Genomic DNA, 25,769 nt, shown 5'->3' on the forward strand with positions numbered 1-25,769 from the left:
AATGTTTCGATAATCAAACTTATTTTCGATTATTCAAATAAAGATCATACTTTCGTATAAGTATATCTTTGGTTATTAATATTCATTCCAAGTATGAGTTTTAAAACTTCTACTTCAACTATTTTTATAAAGATTATTCTTTATGGGAATATAATTTAAATAATAATATTAAGATATTTTCTAAATATATTGGGACTGATTTATTTTATTAAATCAGCATTACTCCAAACATTCTTAAAAATGTTTTCGAGTCTTCAAAATGATTTTAAAAGTTAGAGCGGATCCCAAAACTCATTTTTATATTTAAGATCTTCCTTTTAAAGGGGATTTAAATACTCGCTCAAAACTTGAGGGATCCGGCTCTGTGGTATATTTTATATTCGCAACGAGGTTGCTGTTTTGATAAATGAATTTATTACTTACCCAACGTTCGGGAAGTAAGTCCATTTATTGAGTCGGCATAAGCAACATGGGCTCAGTGGGCGTCCATGAAAGTGTAAGTGGCTCAGTGGGGGTCCATCAAATGCGTAAGTGGCTGAGTGGCAGTCCAGCATAAGGTCCTATTGCGGCCAGGGTGATGACTAGTGGGGAATTCATCCATCTACTAGTAGAGAAGGTTATTTATTGGTATCTTTGCCTGATCAGCAAGATATCAGGTTTATGCCAAGGTTTTCTCCTTTCCAAATTCATTGGATATTGCAACTCTGTTTATAATTTTCATAACAGAGGTTTTCAAGGAGTGTATGAAATGTATATATATAGGTGTATCTATATATCGGGACTTAATGAAGTATGTCGTAACTTCATTATTTATAATGATATTCAAAGATTGAATCTATCCAAGTCTTTTCTTGTAGTCTCATCTATGTGATGAACTTTTGAAACTAACTATAACTTGAACGGTGGTAGTTCAAGTAGTATTCAGAAAATATATAAGTATATTGGTGTATCTTGTAACTTCATCTTTTAAACTTATATCTGGTTAATGATTATCTTATGCATGACAAAGATTTTCACAAAAACGTTGAGACAAGGTTAGATATATGAGATCACCTTGTAACGATATTTTTATACAGTTATAAACTGGAACTCTGTGTTTATTATGCATGGAAGAGGACTTCCAAGATTTTGAAAAGTATATGTACATATATACTGAATATTTTGCGACTTGGTCGCGTTAAGAGATCAAACTTGGTTCATTTCTTTTGACCAAGACTTTCGTGAGTACTATGAGAATGCTCATATATTGTTAATTATTATACATATTATTTCGGTGGGCTTGTTGCTCACCCTTGCTTTCTTCTTTCATCACACAACAACAGATAGAAAAGATGAACAGGACCAAGCTTCCAATTCGCAAGCGGTTAGGAAACGTTCCGCAGTTTTCTAGAAGCTTTGATGCCGCCGTAGCTGAGGTAGGAGCTACCAATAGGCTAGGTTTTCAACTATTGATGAACCAGACTTATGTATAATATGAATTGTAATAATGGCAAGGAATATGTAAATTATTCAGAAACCCTTTTAAGGTGTAACGGTTTATAATTGTGGAATAAAATGACTTGTGTTATTTTTGGTATTCATCTCTGAGACTATAACTTGTGGTGTGCGTGTGTATATTGTGGGGTCACAATACTCAGTAGTTGGTTGACTGTTAAGATTAAGTATTGATAAGGGAAATGGAACTCGTGACAACCCGAATCCCCGACCCCGGATTTTGGGGTGTTACAGAAATGATGACCAGGGAAACTCTGGAATGGGTAGAGGTCATGGTCAAGGTAAATGATCTTCATCAAAGACAACTGAAATTTTTACACAAAGAACAAGTTCTGATACTGAGAGAAGAATAAGTTCTGATACTGGTAAAAGGATAAGTTCTATTGGACATCTGGAGCTTGATGAAGAAATTTCAAAGAGATAATTTTTTAAGAAAATCCAGGAATGGACTTTAAAAGTCTAAAGGAAGAAGAAGTTAGACTTAAAGCAGAAATTGTCAACTCCAAGTCTAAAGCTTCTGTTGTTGAAAAGAAACTTCCAAAACCTAAGGGTATTGTGATTAAAGAGAGGACAAATTTTGAGGCAACCAAATCCAAATCACAAGTGGAGGTAGATCCAAGATCCATGGGCAAAGAAAAAATTGATGAACCTGTAAAGGTATATGTGCCAATCATGGATGAAGAAATAATTGATGAAGAAGATGCTAGTCTTACTCTGGTGAAAGAGAAGATTTCTCAACCAACCTCTGACATGGCTCAAGTTGTTCAGAGTCAAGATGTAGTAAGTTCTGATATGACAGTGAAGCAAGCAACCTCTGACATAGCTCAAGTTGGCTTGATATCAGAAGATAAGGAAAAGGAAACCTCTGACATTGCTCATGTTAAACCTTCAAAGATTCTACTACCAGGATTCACCAAAGCTCAACAGACTCAACCTTTGAAGACTACATCAAGTGGTTTTGAAGCAAGAGTTGTTACATGAGAGGAAGCAAGAGATAAATTAGGATTGGGTAGTTCTAAAGAGAAGAGAGTACACAATACTACCAATGATCCAACTTTCTTAAGTGAACCAGGTGTAGGAGCAACTCCTGAGAGATTGAATCAACTTGAATCTGTACAAATGGTTTATCACTCTGTTTTGAAAGAAGATATCATGTTATACTTTATGACAGATGGGATTGTATTCCAGATCAGGGAGAATGCAATTTTATTGAAGTATTTGAAAGAACTAGAACATGTTCTATTTTTGCTTCAAGTGAAAAACAGATCAGCAGATGGTGCTGCAGGGTGTTTAAAATCAAATATTCAAAGACAGAAGAAGCTTTACTCTGTAAAGTCTGACATCCCATACTGTCCTAAGTACAGATCTCACAGTGGTGAAATTGTTGAAATAAAGCCTAATATTGCTAAAATCATCACTACATTTTCTGGTATTAAGGGACTTGAATTCAATCTAGAGTCTGATAAAGCCTATATCATCAGACTAGATCAGGATATAAGGAAAGCTAAAATAAATGATCTCAGGCCTGCTATTTTTCAAACTGGTGAAGATTCAGTTGAATTGAAAAATGCTAAAAGGAGGATGGTCAATGAACTTGAATATGCTGAGAGATGTTTGAACTATCTCAGAACAACTCCTGATATCAAAGAGATCAGAAATTGAAGCCAAGTCAAAGATCTACAATTGCTTAAATTCTGAAGGATATACAGACTGAAGCTTATATCAGACTTTGAGGATGGTAAAGCTATAAGGACTGTAAGTGGTAGTTATCTAGTCAAATTCTCATGCATTTGTACTTAATGTTGTTGACATCATCAAATATCTGTTAAACTTGTATATTATGCTAATTTACAAGTTGGGGGAGATTGTTAGATATATTTGTGATGTCATGTCTAATATGATTTGTGTTTAGTTTTCAGATCTTACTTAACACGACAAATCAGTACTTAACTGGAAATCAGTACTTATACTGAAGTCAGGACTTAAGACATCAGAACTTAAGTTATCAGGACTTAAGGAGACGTTCAGATAAAGAAGACGGCTGATTGAAAGGAAAGAAGATCAAGACAAACATAAGAAGAGATATGCATGGAGAAGAATTCTATAAGGAATAGAATACTTGGAAGAAAAGATAACTGATTGATATATATTAGGAAGCAGAATTATATTCGATATCAATTAGAAGATTATCTTGTAACTGTGTGTCTATATAAACACAGCATAGGGTTTACACTATATGTGTTATCTTAATCGAGTTTATTATTCATCGTAACCCTAGCAGCTCTCGTCATAATTTGTTCATCACTGAGAGAGAACAGTTCTTTGTAACAGAGTTTATTGTGTTGAATAAAATCTGTGTTTTGTTACTTGAGTTCTTATATTCGATTTGATTATAGTAAACACTGTATTCAACCCCCTTCTACAGTGTGTGTGACCTAACAGTTATGTAGAGGATAGGGCTTTAATTGTATGTGTTCTAAGCTTTGATTTGCAATATAGAACATCGAGTTTCATGTATAGATGAAGCATATCGGTTTTTGGCCGAATTTTAAGTCGGTTTAATCGGAGTTTGCGATTCTTAGATGATTCTGATGATTGGATTGTGGGTTTTAGATGTTAAGCTGATTAGGAATCAGTCCCCGGTGAGAAAAGGACCAAACGATACCTGTGTTATCCTGAATTTGACTGAACGGAATCTGGAAAACCCACCGAAAATTGGGAATTTTCCGGCGAGTTCTTCCTGACCTGTTTTGTTCATCCCAACCCGATTGAGACCCGTTTTGCAACCCGGTTTTGATCCAATTTTGTCAGAGTTTGGTTTCTAATAATTGTTTCTGGTTTTTGATTTTTATTTTTATTTTTATTAATTATAAAATCAGTTTTATTTATTTTATAAATTGATTATTTATTTATTTAATTAATTGATTTATATTATAAATAATTCTGAAATATTTTCTAAAAATCAGATTTACTTATTTCTTTAATTATTTATTAATTATTTAAAAATGATTAAATTATTTTTATAATTAATCAAATTATTTTTAATAAATCATAATAAATTTATTTTAATTTCAAAAATTATGGAAAAATTATTTTTAATTCTTATTTTTCCCAAATAATTATTTAAAAATATTTTCAGGGTTCAATAATTGGTGATAATTAATTATATTGAATAATAAATTGATTTATCTGTATTATTTGATATTAATTGAACTGTTTATCCGATTCGAGCGAAACGAAAGCCCTTTAACTCAGAAAAAAGAGTTGTTTTCATTAAAAATAATGTTAAAACCTAATTTTTTTTAGAAACTAGTTGACTTTTGATAATTATTGAATTATAAGCCTTATCGCGTATAGAGACGAGTCCGATAAATCCTGAAAAATATGAAACGAGTCAGATAATGATCAGTTAAGCGACTAGCGAGTCGATTTTGATTCTAAAAATTATTTTAAACCTAAAATGACTATGTCGCCTATATGCTTATGTGTATTATGTGGTTAATCGAGTCTTTCTTGTTAATAATTAGTATACAAGTCAATAATACGCGTATGTGTAGACAATGAGGGCTATGTGAAGTCGGTTTGAGATGGAAGATGATTAAATTAGTCTATTTCTTTGATAGAAGCAAAACCAGCAAGGCGAGTTGAGCCGTTGATAGATAACGGTGAAGTACTTGGAGTGAATCACGTGAAAGGCAAGTTTTTTCCCTATTCTAATTTTAGAATAGTGACATTACTTCAGATTCCCATTACACTTGCAAACTTTTGATTCCTATTCATAAAAACTGATACACAATTGTTATTCTCTCGTTCATATTTCATTTCGGTTCCTGATTTCCCTTTTCTGTTGAATTCTCTATTCATGTTCCAGTAATTACACCTACATATTGATATATTCTGGGGTTGGAATATATCAAAGCATATCGATTGTTCTGGTTGCTCCTTTATGGACTGGATAGTGACGTTTGGGATTAAGTTTACACTTGATCCTAAGGACCGGGATTTAACCGGATCCTTGAGATGGGCCGTAGAGCCTGGGTACCCGACTGGATCTATATAGTGAGATATAGATCTGCACTATATTCTGGCTGATCAACAAGGTATATGTGCGAACTTGTGTCCAGTTTAGTTTATTTGTATTCGCCAATAATGGCCTTCATTCTTATCTTGCGAGGTTATATCTTTGCAGATGTAACCAGATTACCGGTTCATTTAACTTACTATAACATTGTTTTTATACTGCGAACTTGTTGAGCAACTTATGGCTCACCCCTTTCTTGTTGTTATTCATCTTATTATTTTCAGTTAAAAAGGAAAATAAAACCTATCAGGACTCGAGTGGTAAAGAAGCGAGTCAAGCCGTGGGATCCTCTTATACCCAAGGTGTTGATCCCAATTCAGGAAGAAACTTTGAGTTTCCTGAGCAGGTGGAGTGTAGATAGTTAATGTGTGTATTTGAATAAAGGTGAACTTAGTTTAAAACTGGTTAGACAATGGTTTGTAATAAAGGGAGTTTGTACAATTTTAAATTTGGTTTGTAATAAAGTTAGGTAGTGGTTCTTGTTTTCATACTTCAACCTAAAAAGATCCTGGTTAGTGTTAAGGGGTTTAGATATATATTTGCTTAACTGTTATATAGGTTGTACATGTTTGGTGATTAGCTAGTAACCCCCAAACTTATACCCCGGGTCTGGAGGACGTTACACATTGTGTTGACATGCACGCAAGAGAATTGTTCTAAGGATGTGAAGAATGTAGAGGTGACATTCATTCCCACCCAACTTGCTCCATCATTTCCATTTTCTAGGGATGGAGAATTTAAATTTTCCTTCATTTCTAAGCTATTTATGGAGACAAATATATGTATACAGAAGTTTTATGCTTTTAATGTAGATCCCTGAAGACTGAAACAAATAAATAATGCGGTGACCATAAGCCTTTCAATTCTCATACCTTCACCTTTCTTGGTGGGGATTTTTTGGATTTTCTATAATTTGTAAAGAATAGAAAATCAGTAGTTCTTCTGATATAATCTCCCACGCTCCCACAAATGATAAGTTTTAAATATCAAGTAGGTGACTCAATACGCCCAAAAAACTCAAGTAGGTTACTCATTGCAAATTTGACTCAAAATGAACATCAATTAACTTAATTTGATCATTCCGTTAAAGTCGAAAATTGAAATTAGCCAAAACTGAAAAATATTAACATATGAGGGTAGGGGTCGACCTGGGCTTAATATGGTTATTAAAACTTATTTTTTGACTCACAAAATCATGATGATTTCTCATTTTTAATCTTCAAAGTTTTGAAAATAACTAAAGTTGGGAGAATGAAAGCCATATTTCATCATGATTTTGTGAGCCAAATAGAAAGTTTTAGTAACCATATTGAAGCCCAAAAATGATCTCTACCATCTTATGTTACCATTTTTCAATTTTAGATAATTTAAAATTTTGAATTTATCGAAATGATCATATTAAGTTAAATAATGATCACGTTTAGTCAAATTTGTAATGAGTGACATACTTGAGTTATTTGGACACAATCAATCACTTACTTGATCTTTAACCCAAATTGATAATATGGAAGCATGAAAAATAAACAAAATAATTGTATAGATATTATATTAATTTACATAGGTGTTACATATTATAATATATACATGGATTTCAAAAATGGGGAAGAGAATAGGCTGCTAAAATTTTACATATATATGTTTTTCTTGGTCTATTTTATTGTACCAAGCTATCATAAGAAGCACCAGAAAAAACATCTTAATCTTTGTCAGCTTCACAAAAAATACCTACAATATTCTCCTAATATGTGCAATCTTCGTAGCTAGGATTACTCATGCCTTATATTCTCCTTTGATATTAAGAATTTTATCTTAATCAACCTCAAATCTGAATTTAATTTGAGGCGTTATTCTACAAAAAAACAAGAAACATATTTTTGAGAATCTAAGAAGTATTAATTATAATATGTAGATGTTCAAATTGGATACCTTAGAGCTGGAGTTAATCTAGTTAGATAAAATATACCAAGCAGCCCACAACCTCTGGTAAGAGTCCTCACTTTCACTTTCATACCCTATTAGAAAGGTAATTTCAATTCGAAACAAAAATGAAGATGAGAATTGTAGTATCTTTTCATGTCTCCATTTCAAGATCAAAATAAGCTTACCATATACATTAATATAGATATATTACAGATTAATAGTAACTTAATAGAGATAGTAATGCGTTGATCCTAGAAAAGGGTAAAAGTTTAAGATTTTTTGGTCGAATATAACAACATTTTGGAACTCCTCATTAAGCCGCCAGTAGTCTCAATTGTCAGTTCCAACTGTAAAAGTGGTTGTATTAGTTGCACTTGCATATATGACTAGCATATATGATTTGATTAGAACAATTGAAGTCTTACATTTGAAAAAAAAATCAACTATTAATGGAGGAATTTGGTGACAATAAAGTTTGAGGATGTCACCGAAATCAAGATCTATGATGGTGGTTCTTCACCGAAGAAGTGAGCGGAGTGTGGTGGTTTTGATGAATTGGGGGCTGAGATTGATTAGGGTTAGTGGTGGCTCCTTAAGGCTCACAACTTCCCACCCCTTTCAATGTGCCTACGTACCCTTTATATAGGGATCAAGCCGGACGTAGTTCTTAGGGAACAAGAAATCTAATGAGCTTAGACTTCTTGTTCCAAGGCCTAGTAGAAGTCTTTCCAGAATCCATCTTCCGCTAGCTTTGGGAATGTCCATCTATGAGGCCTAACCGTGAAGGACCAAGGCTCATTCATAATCATAGGACTTCACAGATAGTACATCTCCCTGCGTAAGGATAACACTCCGCTACATCTATCTCCCTTGATTTACGAAAGCAGGTATAACCACGGTTCACCCCAAATATCGGACACATCACTATCCTTCGAATGAAGATAACCCATCAGATATTGGGACATGTGATCCAAAGCTCTTGGGTGTAAAGTGTTGGATGACACCCGTTTAATACAAGAACAAAGCTCCCATAGCACACACCAATGTTAACCTCACATCCCTAACGAGGATACCCATTGAATACAAGAGGAGACCTTCAATTATCAGGCATAACCCTGAAAGTCTTCAAGCTTTTCACGGACACCCCCTATTTGACCGACTCAATAAGGGAATTCTTCAAAGAGTACCTACAACAATTATGTTTATGAAAATAATCTACATTGCTCTCTCCATGTTTTCCTTGTCCTGCATTTGCCCTTCCTTGCCTTGTCTTGGGTTAGGACAAGCCCACCTATCCAAATGAATAAAAAACAATACATTTCCTTAGGCTAGGACGTGTCCTCACTCTATGGAATGCACACATTCCTCCTTGTGTAATCCACAATTCAAGTAATGCATATTATATATTTTACCAAATGAGGGTTCATCCTACCCCTAGGACGCGTCCTCTCCTCATGCATTGCGGCCTAAAAGTTAATATTTCATCCTTTTTCCCCAATTTAATTCTAATTGACCCGTATTTGGTCCAAGATGATCCACTACCAAATTTTGGCTATAGAAACTACCCTCGAATTCCATATGAAGTTAAAAATAAAATTGGAATTCTAATATATAAATCCAAGCAAAAATTTGTGTCATCCTCCAATCACATGAGTGTACGTCCTTCGTATCTTTCGCTATGAGGGTGCGTTGTTAATCCTAGCCGCGTGTTTAGGATTTCCATTGCCTTTAAAACTTATGATTTTCATTCATATTCCTCTTACTTTACCTATAAATACCCTTTTTTCTCCCAAAATTTATTTTCCTTTTGTTTTCTCCGCAAAAATCCATTTCCACCGTTGTAAATCTCCAGATGTTCAGAACCGATTTTTTCACCATCTTTTTCTGCAATTGTGGAATATTTCCCTCGAATATGTGGAATCTTCATGAAGCAATTAGGAACCTCTTTAGAATCATGGAAATAATCTTCTTCTCCGCGGTAAATCACTCCGTGGACTTCGATAAATCTCTAATTCTTCTATCATTTAAATAAGCAATGGTATCATCCTTCCTTTGGAGGGCACAGTCTCTATATGAGCAACATCTTCCTCAACAAAAGTAGAATCCTTAGATGGTGCATCCTCTGTAAGAAGAGCGTATTACTCAACAAGGACTTCATCCTTGGAGGGCGCGTGGAGGGAGCTTTCTTTGTATGAGAAACTTCTACCTCGCCAAGGATCTTCACCCTTGGAGGGAGCTTCCTCTACAAGAGGAGCATCGTCCTCGAAGAGGTTTTCACCTTTAGAGGGTGCGTCCTTTATAAGAGGAACATCGACTTGGAGAAGTTTTTTCACATTTGGAGGGCGCGTCCTCCGCAAGAAGAGCGTCTTACTTCGACAAGGGTTTTCATCCTTAGAGGGAGCTTTCTCTGAAAGAAGAGGGTCTACCTCGACAAGATGGTAATCATTAGAGGGCGTCCTCCATAAGAGAAGCGACTTACCTCGATAAAGGCAATCATTCTTGGAGGGCGTGTCCACTCTACGAGGAGCGACTTACCTCGACAATGGTATTCATCCTTGGAGGGCGCGTCCCCTCTAAGATGAGCGACTTACCTCAATAAGGGTATTCATCTTTAGAGGCGCATCCCCTCTAAGAGGAGCGAATTACCTCGACAAGGTTATTCATCTTTGGAGGGCGCATCCTCTGTAGAGAGCATCTCGACAAAGTATTCATCCTTAAAGGGAGCTTCCTTTGTAGGAGGAGCGCTCAGCGCCTACCTCAACATGGTTTTTATCAATGAAGGGAGCGTCCTCTGTAAGAGGAGCGTCTTACATCGAAAAGGGTATTCATCCTCGGAGGGAGCTTCCTCTATAAGAGGAGTGTCTACCTCGACAAGGTCTTGATCCTTTATCTAACAAAACTTCATAATATATCTCCTAATGTAATGCTCTAGAAGGATCTAGATTAATCCCCACCAAAGCTAAGGGATGTAAAAATTATTTTATGAAGATGTATCTCTTAGCGAGACATTTACATCGGAGAAATTTCCTCAAAGTTGAGCGCCTTCTTGAGTTTGAGCATTTCCTAAACCTTGGACATTTCCCTGAACTTGGGTTGGGCATTTCCTTAACTCTGAGAAAATCTATCCATCATCCACAGATCATACTATGTGACGCTATGCAAGCAATGACATGTACCCTACCCCCCAGCGTGCGTCCGGATGGAATACCTTGATTGATCCCTTGCTACTTGCCTCCGTAAGCTTGGCCTTTCCTTTATTTAATCTAGTTGGCACTCTGTTTAGCTTTAATAATTTTTTGTGCATGCTTTTGCATGTTTTCTCCCCCTCGTAACATAACATCAATTACTTCTCATAAAACTGAGGGCGCTCCTTATACTCATCTACATGTGCACTCATATATGTTTGATTTTTTTCTTCCATATGCCCATCATTTAGTAATGTGACACCCTCCAAACCCGGGTCAGAAGTTTGGGGTTCACAACACACACACACAAAATATATAAACCTGTATATAAAATATTATAAGCGATGACCCTTCTTTACACAACATGGATCGTAACAGGTTAAAGTCTGAAAGTAAGCCACAACCTTAACTTTATTACATCGTACCAAATCCCAACTAGTTTAACTTACAACTGATAGTGAAATCATTATTACAAGATTACATAACTCAAAACTGAAAGGAATATGTCCTAAGTCCAATCATGTATTAGGATTTAGGAATAACTTTTATGTAATCTTTTTTTAATTTCATTGATATTAATAAAAGACTTGTTTTGTTTTTATTACGGGCTTTATCTATTTAAGTGTTTAAATAAGATATACCATAGTTTAGAGTAAAGCTTTTTTATGGATTATGATGAGATCATAATAGTAAGACCTAAAAGATGATAACTCTAAACTTAAATAGTTCCTGGTCGTAGGATTACTAACTGGTAATTAATAATCCGCAGAGATCGGTACATACTATGCTTGCTTCATTATGAAGGATGTCTGTTCTCATAGACATTTGTGTGGTGACACTATAGCTAGTATGTAGGTGCTTATTATAGAATAATTTCACTGAACATGACTCGCCCAGTTGAACAACTGATGGAGTTCACTAACGTGTCAGCAGTTGTTCACATAGTGATAGTTGTACAAGTATCCTTAGACTTGAGGTCATCATAGTCATCTTGTGCACACTGAACTATGCTTTGGTTTAGTTCTTAGTCTCCAGGGACAATTATTAGGGCTCTACTGGGTATAGGAATTTGTACACGAAGATAGTGTATGATCAATAAAGGATCTACCCCTTCCAGTGAAGGAAGCGAATGTTCAAGGCTGATCCACTTATGCTAGTTCAGGAATCTCTGGCCAGAGTGAATGAAATTAGAAAGGAGTTTCTAATTTGCATAGAACTACGCATAGTAAATGGTAAGCAAGTGATTGAATTAGATAGGCTTGACACGAGATCCATGCCTTGTATTTAATCGGGATATTGTAGGGTAGAAGGAGTTTATTGTACGGTAACTATTCACTGAATAGGTTCTTGGTATTCTAAGCAGTGAATTCATATTATCCGGATAGTCGCGATATGCTGAGAAGTATCCCTCACGATGTAGAATAAATGTGATTAATTAATTAATAATATTTAATAAATTAGAGAATTTATATAAATAATGATAAAATAGTTTTATTATTATTTATTTCTACTACCGGCTTAATATTGAACCTACAGGGTCACACCATAAAAAGAGAATGATTTAATGGTGGAGGAATTAATTAATAATGGCTAATAATTATTTATTTATGAAATAAATAATTAATTGGCAAATTTAATAATTGATTAAATGAGATTTAATTGATTATAAATTAATTAAGAAAAGTTCTTAATATTATTAATTAAGGATTTAATTTTTGGAAATTAAATCAAGAGAGAGAATTATTTCTAAAGTGTTTAGAAAAATGATTAATAATTAAAAGGTGTTTTAATTATTAATGAGAATAATAAATGGGAAAATAATAATAATATTTATGGGAAAATTTCAGCTGAAAATTTTGCCTATAAATATACTATTATAAACCCTATTTTCTATTCGAAACCCAAAAACCCCAAAAATTTTTATAAAACCTTATTCTCTCCACCTCCTCCTCCTCCTTAACGTCGTTTTCTTGGTGGATACCGGTGGAGTGCTTCACGTTTGAGGAGCAGCTGCTAAGGATCTCCGATCGTTGCTTTTGGATCGCATATTAAAGGTTAGTATCCGATCCCTACGTTTTTACCACGATTTATATGCTTTAATTTGGATTTTATACGTGTAAAAGTGTTTTACCATGCCTCCGCTGCGCTTAAAATCCAACAAAAACTAAATAGAAAGCTCCTGCTAGCTCGATCCAACTCAACATGGAATCCTAGCTCGCACACTGGACTGGGGATCTTTGCTACCAACCATTTCCTTTTTAATTGTAGAATAACATAACAGATTCGCAAGAGTGAGCTAACTAGCTCAGCGAGTTATAATGATAATAACTGAGGTTAAACAATGATCAATTGAAATGATTCAGAGGAATCAAGTTCCTTGCCAAACAATCATTAGAATTGGATATTCATTTTAAATTTTAAAACCAAGGTTAGGCTGCTGATCAGTCACGCACTAACCCCGAGCAAGGCACACAACTCTGCTCTATAAACTGGATCTAAGGCACACATTGGCCTAATACGACCACGAATCTGGTCCACATAGATAAAACTATCCAATTCTAAAATAATTCAATATGATAAACATTGTAATTCAATAAAACAGAATCATAATTAACATTGATAAGACATTTGTTTCAGAGCATAATGCAATTCATGAGTATCACAAGGGTATATCAAGGTATGTATGAAGAATGACTTCAAGCCTGTAGAAGAATCAAGTATTAGACGAACAATGGTACAATGGTTATACAAGGTATAGATCTTTGATGTTACAAGGTATTTTAGAGTATATAAGTTTTTGTATGTTCGAGCAATTCTGTTCTAGTGTTTGGTATATAGTGTATATGTATTTGTGGGCTAGTATCGTATTTGTGTTGTTTAGTATCTGGGTATTTGACAATTAATGGTTCACAATGAATAAGGCTTACAACTCAAATATCAAATGATATGATCAGGGTTTAGGGTTAAACAACTCAACTATCACATGCTAATATTGGGTATATGTTAGGAGCAATTGATGATATCAAACAGAAACTATCAGAAGTTCATATCAGAACTTACATTAACGGATGTTGATGACATCAATGAATGTTGATACCGACGGTTAATGACGTCGACGGATGTTGATAATCGACGGATAAAGATATCGACTGATGATGATGTCAACGGATAATGAAATCAGTATTTGTCACATCAGTTGATCTTTGAGAAGGAAAAGGAAACAAGAACTCAAGGAGGTGAAGGACTCTATCCCAAAAGCAATTGTATAGGTTTCCTTGTTGTTGATAAAATATGGTTCCGTATACATTGTGTAGTTGTGCTCTATGTAAATCACTGATTAGTTTCATGCTATATGCATTGAGATATTATTATACCTTTCGCATTACGTAGCAGCTCTCAAGGATATTTGTTCATCCTTTCGAGAGAGTAAGTTTGTAATAAGTTTTTTATCAGTTAATATAAAAACTGTTGTTTCTGTTGAAGCTTTGTTGAATTGATAGTATTAACTGTATTCACCCCCTCTACAGTTGATTAAGGGCTGAACAATTGGTATCAGAGTTTGCTGTTAACGTACAAATAGTTTAAGATCTGAAAATCAATCAACCATGTCAGACAAAGAAGAAGAAACACAGAATCCGAATTGAAAGACACCACCCCCAGCCACATCATAGATAAGCAGCAACATGAGTAGGTATGAAGCAATCAAGGTGCTTATCCTAAAGATACATGAATATCCAATCTGGAAAGTCAGGCTGGCCAAGTGCTTGGAAGCCACATATCCTGAATATCTGAACAGGATCTATGATCGTCCTCATAGACCAATGAAGGTAGCTGTTTTGCTTGCAGGAGAACCAGAGAAGATGATAGACAAAGATAGGAAGGACTACACTTCTGAAGGTATCTCATCTATCATGAAGGATGCTAAGGTCAGACACATCCTGCACATCAGTCTTGATAGTGTTATGTCCAATAGAGTCATTGGATGTAAGACAACAAAAGAGATATGGGATGCTTTAGAAGTAAAGCGTCAAGGTACAACTGCTATCAAGAAGAACAGGAGGAAAGTACTTACTAAAGAATATGAGCTCTTTGACTCAAGGGACAATGAGTCCTTAACTGAAATCTATGACAGATTTCAGAAGTTGCTGAATGACTTATCCCTTGTCAATAAAGAATATGATTTGTAGGACTTAAACCTGAAGTTCCTACTTGCTCTCCCTGAAAAGTGGGACTTTAAAGTCACATCAATAAGGGACAACTATCAACTTGACAACATACCAATAGATGAGATCTATGGAGTTCTGAAAACTCATGAACTAGAGATGGAGCAAAGAAGCAAGAGGAAAGGATCAAAAGCTAGAACAGTTGCACTCAAGGTTGAAGAGAAGCCAAATGAGAAAACAAGGAGGAAAATCTACTCCAAAGCGAAAACCATGATTGCAAAGTCAGAAATTGAATCATCAAACTCTAATGATGACTCAAATACTGATACTGAATCAGATACTGACAATGATCATAACAAAAATAGAGATATGGATCAAATGGCTGCCCTACTGGTTAAAAGCTTCAAGAAGATGGTCTACAATAACTTCAGGAATGGGAGAAGATTTTCCAGAAAAGGTTCCAGTTCCTCAAACTCTGATAAGAGGAACAACATGAGAAATACTGATAGGAAGGAATCAAGATCTGGAAAACCTGACAAGTCAAAAGAGAGATGTTACAACTGTGATGGACTTGGACACTTTGCAGCTAACTACAGAAAAACTAGTGTAATAACCCCAATTTTTGGAAATTTTTGAAACCCGGATGAATAGTAACTTTTGCTGGCAACGCTGATTAAGAAAAAATTATCAGACCACGATATATAGGAGTACTGTTATGGAAATTCTAAGATTGTATTAGTATTCCATAAAGAAAATAAGTGTATGTAAAAGCCGTCGGATTTCGAAAACGAGCACTTTTATTTTTCCCCGAGATTTCCACCAGACATTAAGGGATTTAAGAAATTATTATTAAGATGAAGGATTTTAAATTCAAGGATTATAAAGGAGAATTAATTTAGGTATTAAAAATACCAAGAAGATTTTATCAATAAAACCATTAAGGTATTTAACCAAACGATCAACGAGATTGAGTGATAACCAGACAAAGAAATGAATAACGACTCTTGTAAATACCTTTGCAAGTGGCAAGGCAAGTGGATGGTTGATCAAACAAGAAACCAAGTGATAGTTAGGAAGGAATGACTAGTTAATTATATAGTCAACTAGGGATGATCTCATCTCACCACAAATCACCAACACATGGCAAATGGTGAGATCATCTTCCACTAACTCCTTTGTTTATTATTAACCTAGAAAAATATCAAGACAACCCATCATTATCCACCACATTATTCCACCAACACAAGAAAGCAAAAGCATTTCCTCCCCCATTTCCATTGCTCTCGGCCAAAACAGAACAGGCACATTAACACTACTGTATCTCCTTCATTTCTCACTCAAATGTTGTGTTCTATAGCTCGTTGGAAAGGTATTGAGATGGCCTACAACTATTGTTCACAAGTCTTGTCCAAATAAGCAAGGTAAGATCCTCATTTTTACAGTTCTTTCAATCGGACTTTTAGAAACTTCAAAGCCTAACTTTGTGTTCTTGATTTCTTTGGAAATATCAAGCTTGTAGGAGGCTCCCTAAGGCTTCCTAGCAACTTAACACCTCCCAAGGAAGGTATAAACTTCAAACCCTAGCCTTTAATTTATTTGTTATTAAGTTTAATGGTTGGTTTTGTGAAATGAGAAGCATGGATTGTGATTATTAGTAGTTTGGTTTGATTTGGAAGTGTTTTGGTAATTGAAGTTTGATTATAGTTCATAGGTCTTGATTGTGGTTGTTTGAGTTGAAAAACTTGGAGGTTATGGACTGATATGGTATGGTTTAGGTGAATTTTTGTTGTATTGATGGTTATGAGTTGGTTTGTGGTTAATTGGAGTAGTTTAAACATTGGTAATCGCGTAAACATAGCCGTCGTAATGCCCATTTTTATTCAACTGCTTGTTCTTAGTGTTCAGGAAAGAAAACTCAACAAACAATCTGTAACATTGTCATGTTTAGCTAGAGCGTGTTGTAAGCTTCATTTTGATATGTGGATCGCTTGGTTCCGATGTACGGTTTAGGAGAAACGACTGTTTTAAGTAACGGCGTTTCGTGAACAAATCTTTACCCCTTGCTTTACTTTGAGACCTTGTTTAAGTCCCCTAAAAGACTAATTGGATTACGAAACAATTATGTAAGGTGGATTAGGAAGTTGGTAAAGTACTCGCGAAAGATTCTCCTTAAAATTCATAATGATTAATTTATTAAAATTAGTGGAGTCGAGGGTGTGCGAATGATTAATGCAAATCGTTAAGCGTATAAGCGAACGTTAGGGTCTAAGTGGATAAAGTCTAGTTTCTTAAGTGACCGTGGTTTAATTCCGGCTTATGTTGTTGTTCATAGGTTACTGGACCCACTCTAAGCTTAAGTCTACCCCGGAGCACTCAGGCAAGTTTTCTACCCGTTATACTGTTGGTGTGATGTATATATGTATATGCATTATCTTGTGATAAGTGCATGATTGTTATTAGAAAATCTTGCGATATATTGGAGCATGCCAATATGGTATATATGCATGTCTGTTTCGTAATCTTGATATCTAATTGTTGATTCAATTGCTTATAAGTTGCATAATACCTATGCTAGAGATAAGCAGTAGTTGCGTATACCCTTAGTATAGGGGACCCAAAGGTGAACATATTTCTAAATCGGGAGTCGATGTTCCCGAGTATAATATATATATATATATATATTTATATATATATATATATATATATATATATACAGATATAGTTTTCAAAACTATTAATCGAATAAGGTTTATTCGATAACTTTATTTTATTTAATGAATATTATTTTGAATATTCATTCGAGGACTTATGACTCCGCTTATTTTATCTAATGAATATTATTTTGAATATTCATTCGAGGACTTATGACTCTGCTTATTTTATTTAATGAACATTATTTTGAATATTCATTCAGGACTTATGACTCCGCTTATTTTATCTAATAAATATTATTTTGAATATTCATTCGAGGACTTATGACTCTGCTTATTTTATTTAATGAACATTATTTTGAATATTCATTCAGGACTTATGACTCCGCTTATTTTATCTAATGAATATTATTTTGAATATTCATTCGAGGACTTATGACTCTGCTTATTTTATTTAATGAACATTATTTTGAATATTCATTCAGGACTTATGACTCCGCTTATTTTATCTAATGAATATTATTTTGAATATTCATTCGAGGACTTATGACTCTGCTTATTTTATTTAATGAACATTATTTTGAATATTCATTCAGGACTTATGACTCCGCTTATTTTATTTAATGAATATTATTTTGAATATTCATTTGAGGACTTATGACTCCGCTCATTTTATTAAATAATATTCTTTATTTTATTAAAGAATAATATTTCGATAATCAAACTTATTTTCGATTATTCAAATAAAGATCGTACTTTCGTATAAGTATATCTTTGGTTATTTATTATTCATTTCAAGTATGAGTTTTAAATCTTCTACTTCAATTATTTTTATACAGATTATCCTTTATGGGAATATTATTTAAATAATAATATTCAGATATTCTCCAACATATTAGGACTGATTTATTTTATTAAATCAACATTACTTCAAACATTTTTAAAAATATTTTCGAGTATTCAAAATGATTTTAAAAGTTAGAGCAGATCCCAAAACTCGTTTTCAAATTTAAGATCTTCCTTTCGAAGGGGACTTAAATACTTGCTTAAAAATTGAGGGATCCGGCTCTGTGGTGTATTTTATATTCGCAACGAGGTTGCTGTTTTGATAAAATATTTTGATTACTTGCCCAACGTTCGGGAAGTAAGTCCATCTATTTGAGTCGGCATAAGCAACATGGGCTCAGTGGGCGTCCATGAAAGTGTAAGTGGCTCAGTGGGAGTCCATCAATGCGTAAGTGGCTGAGTGGCTGTCCAACATAGGTCCTAATGCGGCCAGGGTGATGACCAGTGGGGAATTCGTCCCTCTACTAGTAGAAAAGGTTACTTATTGGTATCTTTGCCTGATCAGCAAGATATCAGGTTTATGCCAAGGTTTTCTTCTTTCCAAATTCATTGGATATTATAACTCCGTTTATATTTTTCATAACAGAGGTTTCCGAGGAAAGTATGAGATATATATATATAGGTGTGTATATATATATATATCGGGACTTAATGAAGTATCTCGTAACTTCATTTCTTTTGAATGATATTTCAAAGATTGAATCTATTCAAATCTTATCTTGTAGTCTCATCTATGTGATGAACTTTTGAACTGGTTATACCTTGAACGGTGGTAGTTCAAGTAGTATTCGGAAAAGATATAAGTATATTGGAATATCTTGTAACTTCATCTTTTCAACTTATATCTAGTAAATGAATATCTTATGCATGACAAAGAGTTTCAGAAAAACATTGAGACAAGGTTAGATATATGAGATCACCTTGTAATGATATTTTATATAGTTATACACTGGAACTCTGTGTGTATTATGAATGGAAGAGGACTTCCAAAATTTGGGAAGTATATATGTATATATATACTGAATATTTTGCGACTTTGTCGCATTAAGATTTCAAACTTGGTTCATTTCTTCTTGACCAAGACTTTCATTAGTACTATGAGAATGCTCATATATTGTAAATTATTATACATATTATTTCGGTGGGCTTGTTGCTCACCCTTGCTTTCTTCTTTCATCACACAACAACAGATAGACAAGATGAGCAGGACCAAGCTCCCAATTCGTGAGCGGATAGGAAATGTTCCGCAATTTCCTGTAGGCGTTGATGCCGTTATGGCTGAGGTAGGAGCTACCAATAGGCTAGGCTTTTAACTTTTGATGTTCCAGACTCATGTATATTATGAATTGTAATAATGGCAAAGAATATGTAAATTTATTCAGAAACCCTTTTGAGGTGTAATGCCTTATAATTGTGGAATAAAATGACTTGTGTTATTTTTGGTATTCATCTCTGAGACTATAACTTGTGGTGTGTGTGTGTATATTGTGGGGTCACAGTACTCAGTAGTTGGTTGACTATTAAGATTAAGTATTAATAAGGGAAATGGAACTCGTGACAACCCGAATCCCTGACCCCGAATTTGGGGGTGTTACAACTAGAGCTATGAAGAAATAAGTCTTGATCCCAAGGAAGAGAAACTTGGATGATTCATCAGATTCAGATGATGGAGTCAATTATGCTCTCATGGAAAAAGCTGATGCTGAGGATAACAATGCTGAATTAAAGGTATCTCAGATTACTCTTGCTTTTGATACCGATGATATCTATGAATTAAGATTATTTATTAAGTCTATGCATGTTAGTTTTAGGGATCAAACCTTAGAGAATAATGAAATTAAGAGTGAAAACTATGTGTTAAAGAAAAGGAATGATTACCTAGAAAGTGAGTTGATTTCCATGCTAGAAATTCAAAAAGAAAGAGATAATGTTGTTTATGTTAAGGAGAAAATGTTAGAAAAACATGCTTATCTAGAGAAGGAGCTAGCTAAAGAAAGAGAAGTCATTGAACTTTGGACTAACTCAGGAAAGTCAACTCAGGAAATTTTAGAGAATGGTTGCTAGGGATCAGGATTAGGATATTCAGCTAGATCTAATTCTGATAAGAAAAGTGTAAAAGAAACTGAGATAACAGAACCAATAAAAACTGGTAGCAAGGTCAAACTGAACAAGGTTCAAATAAAGACCATTAAGTTTAATCCTAGTGCTAATATAGTTAAGTCTATCCACGAGGAAGGTACAACCTCAACACCTAGATCAAACTTAATTACTGATAAGAGTGAACAAGTTCACATAAATTTAGTAAATATTGGTTCAATGACTCAGAAACAGCTTAAGCAAAAGTTGAACGATCTACACATGAAAGATAAGAGGAAAATGTCTAGGAAGAATAGGAATGACAAGGTTGGTGTTAATAAGAATGGAAATTATGTAACCCCACCTAATGCACCTAGAAGGACATGCTCAAACTGTGGTAACACTAATTATCTTGCTAACGCTTGTAAGAAGAATAAAAAGATTAATATTGTTTCTTCCAAATCAGAGTTTAGGAATAAAACAGTAAGATATAAACCACAGAGTCCTTGTTTTCATTATGGAAGTGTTTGGCATTCTATTTATACATGTAAAGAGTATCACAGTTTGTATTATGATTATTATAAACTGAAACCCTCTTTAGTTAAGGCAAAATTTGTTTCTGCATGTATAAATACTGATAGTAAGGATGTTAACATAAACTCTGTTAAAAAGTCTTCTGCTGCATATGTTAACAAACTTAAAAATGCCAAAGGATCCAAACAAGTCTCGGTTCTTAAAAACACCAACTGATTCAAATTACTGATTGCAGGGTGACAGGAGGAATGCTCTAATCTTGGACAGTGGATGCTCAGGACATATGACTAGTTATAAATACCTGCTATCAGAATTTGAGGAGAAGGCTAGCCCAAGCATTTCTTATGGACATGGCAACTTAGGAAAAATCTTAGGATATGGAAAAATCGAAGTTGGAAATGTCATCATTAAAAATGTAGCTCTAGTTACAGGACTTAATCATAATCTGATTAGTGTGAGTCAAATCTGTGACAGAGGTTACCATGTCAACTTCTATGAGAAACATTGTGAAATTTTTAGCAAGTCTGATGGCAAGATTGCATTGACTGGTGTAAGACATGGGAGTTTATATGAAGCTAGTGTCTCCAAAAGTATTGATAATTCACAATTTTGTCTACTGAGTAGAGCATATGTGGAAGACAGCTGGAACTGGCATAAAAGACTTTCTCACCTCAACTTCAACAATATCAATGAACTAGTGAGGAAAGATCTTTTGAGAGAATTGCCCAATGCAGTTTTTACTCCTAATGGCTTATGTGACATGCCAGAAAGACAAGCAAAGAAAAATATCTTTCAAGAGTAAAACTGAATCCTCAATTCTTGAACCATATCATCTATTTCATGTTGATCTCTTTGGTCCAGTGAATGTTTTATCAATTGCCAAGAAGAGGTATGCACTCGTAATTGTTGATGAATATACAATGTAATAAACCAAAAAATTTTGGACTTTTTTTTGAAGCCCTTATGAATAGTGATTTTCTTGATTATGCTGATTAAAAAAACTTTTCATGTCACACTATGTGGGGGGTTCTTTTATTGATATTTTGAGATCTTATTAGTACTCTATTTGGTATATAAGTGTATGTAAAGATCGCCAGAATCCAAATTCGAACACTTTGATTTTTCCTAAAAATCCACCAGATACCGAAAGAATTGAGTATAAGGTAACATGATCAAAAGATTTTAAATTCAAGGATTATAAGAGAGGATCATAAAAAGAATATAAAATATTAAGAAAGGTTTAGGGGAACCCAAGTAATAAGATCCTGGATATGATCCCTCAAACGATAAACGAGTCGTAAAACAATTAAACGACAAGTAATGCAAGAGAGATTAGTGCAAGGATTAAGGATGATGATCAAGCAATTAAGCAAGGATTAGCATAAAAGATGCTTCCACCACCAAGTAATGACAAGTGGCAAATGATGAAGTCACCAAGGTGATGTCATGCTTAATTAGACTCCACTCACTTTAATCATCCAATTAACCACCCAAATATCTCATTCAACTTCCATTTTCCACCACAAACACAGTCAACAAAGAAAAACACCCTCCTAAGAACATTGCTCTAAGCTTTCTTCATTCCAAGGATGGAAAATTTCAAGAATTCAAGCTTCACTTTATAAACAAATCCAAGGTAAATTCCTTAGCTTCTTGATGATTAGATAAACATATCCTAGGAGTTTAAGCTTCCAATTCTTCATGAATCTCTTCCAATAAATCAAGGAAGAATATGGTGAATAGTAACTTTCAAGAAATAACTTTAGTTTTCTTGATTTTTTATGAAAGTTTAAGGTTATACAAGCAAGGATCAAGGTTCTTTTAGGCATTCAAAGCTCTTATGTTGTGTAAGGAAGCTTCGAGAAGGTATAAAACTTCAAACCCTAACTTTAATTTGAGTATTAGGATTGGTTTTTGATTATTATAGTAAATAAGAAGCATGATGCTTGTGTTTTTAAAGTTTGGATTGGATTTATAGTGATTTGTATGATGGAATCTTGTTTATAGTTAATGAAACTTAAGTATAGTTTGTAGTTTATGTTTGTGGTTGAATGAATTGGAAAATCTTGAGGTTTGGGACTGATGTAGTAAGGTTTGGGTGAAATTTGGTTGTGATGGTGGTTTTGAGTTGAATTGTGGTGGTTTGGAGTGGTTTAAAACTTGGTAATTGCGTAAACATAGTCGTCGTAATGCCCGTTTTCATACAACTACTTGTTCTTAGTATTCGGGACAGAGAGCTAACTGTTAAATCTGTGACTTTGCCATTTTTAGCTAGATTGTGTTGTAAGTTTCGTTTTGATATGTGGTTCGCTTGAATCCATTGTACGGTTTAGGAGAAACAACCGTTTTAAGTAACGGCGTTTCACGAACGAGCCATTTCCCCTCGCCTTACTTTGAAACCTTTATGAATGGTAATATAATAACTTGAATTTTTGAGACCTTGTAAAACGTTTAATGAATAGTAACCCTAATGGACGGGAAAAACTTTTGAGCCCACACTATGTAGTGCATGAGAAAATGAGTTTCGGAGTTGATATTACGATTATACGTACTAAATGAGTGTATGTAAACGCTATTAGTTTTCGAAGAAAATGAACTTTGAAAAATGATCGTATTTACGACTCATCGAGGATTACAGGAATCACAGTATAATTACGAGATTAAAACCCTACGGATTTATATTCAAGTATGATAATTAAAAATATAAAGAATAAATACGAAAGGAATTACGTCGCGAACCATTCACGAATAAGTATTACGAAAACGTTTAAGCGACCGAGCGAATGCGTAAACGATTAAATAAATGTAACGCACTAACTAAACCATGGTAAGAGAGTAACCATGGTTAATTTATCAAATAGTAAGCTAACCATAGGATTATTAAGCAAGCTATACAAATAATGTGCTAAGGAAGCTAACACAAGTAGTTTCTAGGAAGCTACCAAAGATTTGTCCCTAAGATTTGCAACAAGAATAAATCCTAGGATACTAGAGAATAAAAATCAAGTGCAAGATCTTCCACCCCATTTCCTAGAAGCAACCTAGCAAGGCAACCAAGCTAAGCAACCAAGAGAAGCAAGTATAAATACCCCCCCTTCTTCTTTGTTCCATTCGATCCCTCCTCTCCAAGCAAGAAATCCAATTCAAAATCTCAAGTTCTAGCCATGGTAAAATCATCCCATTAATTCTCAAGCCTCCTAGAAATTAAACTAAGGTAAGAAAATTCTTTCATCTCTTTTTATCAAGGTTTGATGGGTGAAATAAATTCAAGAAACTCACTAGTGAATAGTATGAATAGTAACCTCTCCTTGGTTTCTTGATTTCAATGGTGGTTCTAGGATCAAAATATCATACCAAGCACTTACAAGCCTCCATCATCCGCAAGAACACATCTCAAGATTTCAAGAAAGGTAAAAATCTTTGGCCCAACTTTATTTAAGATTCATTTTAAAGATCCATTTAGTATGTGGTAGAAAAATTTGTTTAAGAAGTGGTATTGTTGAGATCTTGAAGTTTAAGTTGAGTAGATTTAAGGTTGGTTGTTTTTGACTCAAGAACATGATTTTATAGATAGGAGTTTGTGTGTTGATGATAAAATGATGATTGTTGGTGGTTGTGTTAAGAGTTAGGGCATAAACGAAACCCCGATCGTACACGTAATTCCGTTAAAACCAACGAATCGTAACTTTAAGTTTCTGCAGAAAATCCTGGAGTTGTAAACTGTAGTTTATTGAAATATAACCCTTGATTATTATAGAAAATATTATAAGGATCGGTTAGGCACTTGAATCGATTGATTCCGATTTACGAATCGAAAGTTATGGTCATTTTGGTAAAAGTGATTTACGAGACAAAAACTGCTACAAATCACGAAATTTGAAAATATAAAGGATCAATTTAAGAATGTTCATAAATCATGAAATTTTTACAGAGAGTAAAATATTGAGTTTCCTAACTACCATAAAAATTTCAAGTGAGAAGAATGATTTCTCAATTTTATAAAAATATCGGAGCCGAGACCGCGCGAGTAGAAACCGTAAGAATCCATAAGCGGAGCTGACGACGATAAAGAGAATGAACCTAAGATACTTAGAAAAATGAAGCGACCATGATGTGAATAAGGACCTAAAGGAATAATAAGGGTAGTATAAGTTGAGAGGGTGCATAATAAATAGCGCATGAGTGCGAGTCGCCGTAAATTAGAACGGGACCTAACGAGATGAATTGTGTTTATGGTCATAGATTTCCGAGCGGAACCTAGAGCATCCTCCACCACGAGATACCCAGGCAAGTTTTCCAACCCTACCTTTTAAGAACTATTGTGTTGTGAATATTTTACAAAACTGTGATATATGCATGAGATTGCTTTAAATTGTTTTACGAAGTTTGAGATGTATTACATTACTCAATTGTTGATAATTTCTAGTATATGTTCATACCGAGTTCGAAATATCATATTTAGACCGAGAGTCGGTCGGTGTAAGCTTATAAAAAAACCCGGAGGTATCCCGGAGGAGTTTATAATTGAGAACGTTAATGCTAGCGAGTAGCGTGGCGTGTATATATTTTAGACCAAGGATCGGTCAATTAAATTGATAAAAACCCGGAAGTATTCCGGAGGTGCTTATTTAAGAATATTAACGCTACAGTAGAGCGTGATGTATAAGTCGTAAGACCGAGAGTCGGTCAATTTTTTTCTATAAAGAATAAAACCCGGGAATCATTCCGGAGATATTATAGGACGGTTATAAGTCCATAGTAGTACGGTTTAAAAGGGACTCATCGTCCACTTACGAAACATTAAAACACGTCAAACTTT

Source organism: Apium graveolens, chromosome 3 (assembly GCF_009905375.1).
Source record: "Apium graveolens cultivar Ventura chromosome 3, ASM990537v1, whole genome shotgun sequence".
Lineage (NCBI taxonomy): Eukaryota > Viridiplantae > Streptophyta > Magnoliopsida > Apiales > Apiaceae > Apium > Apium graveolens.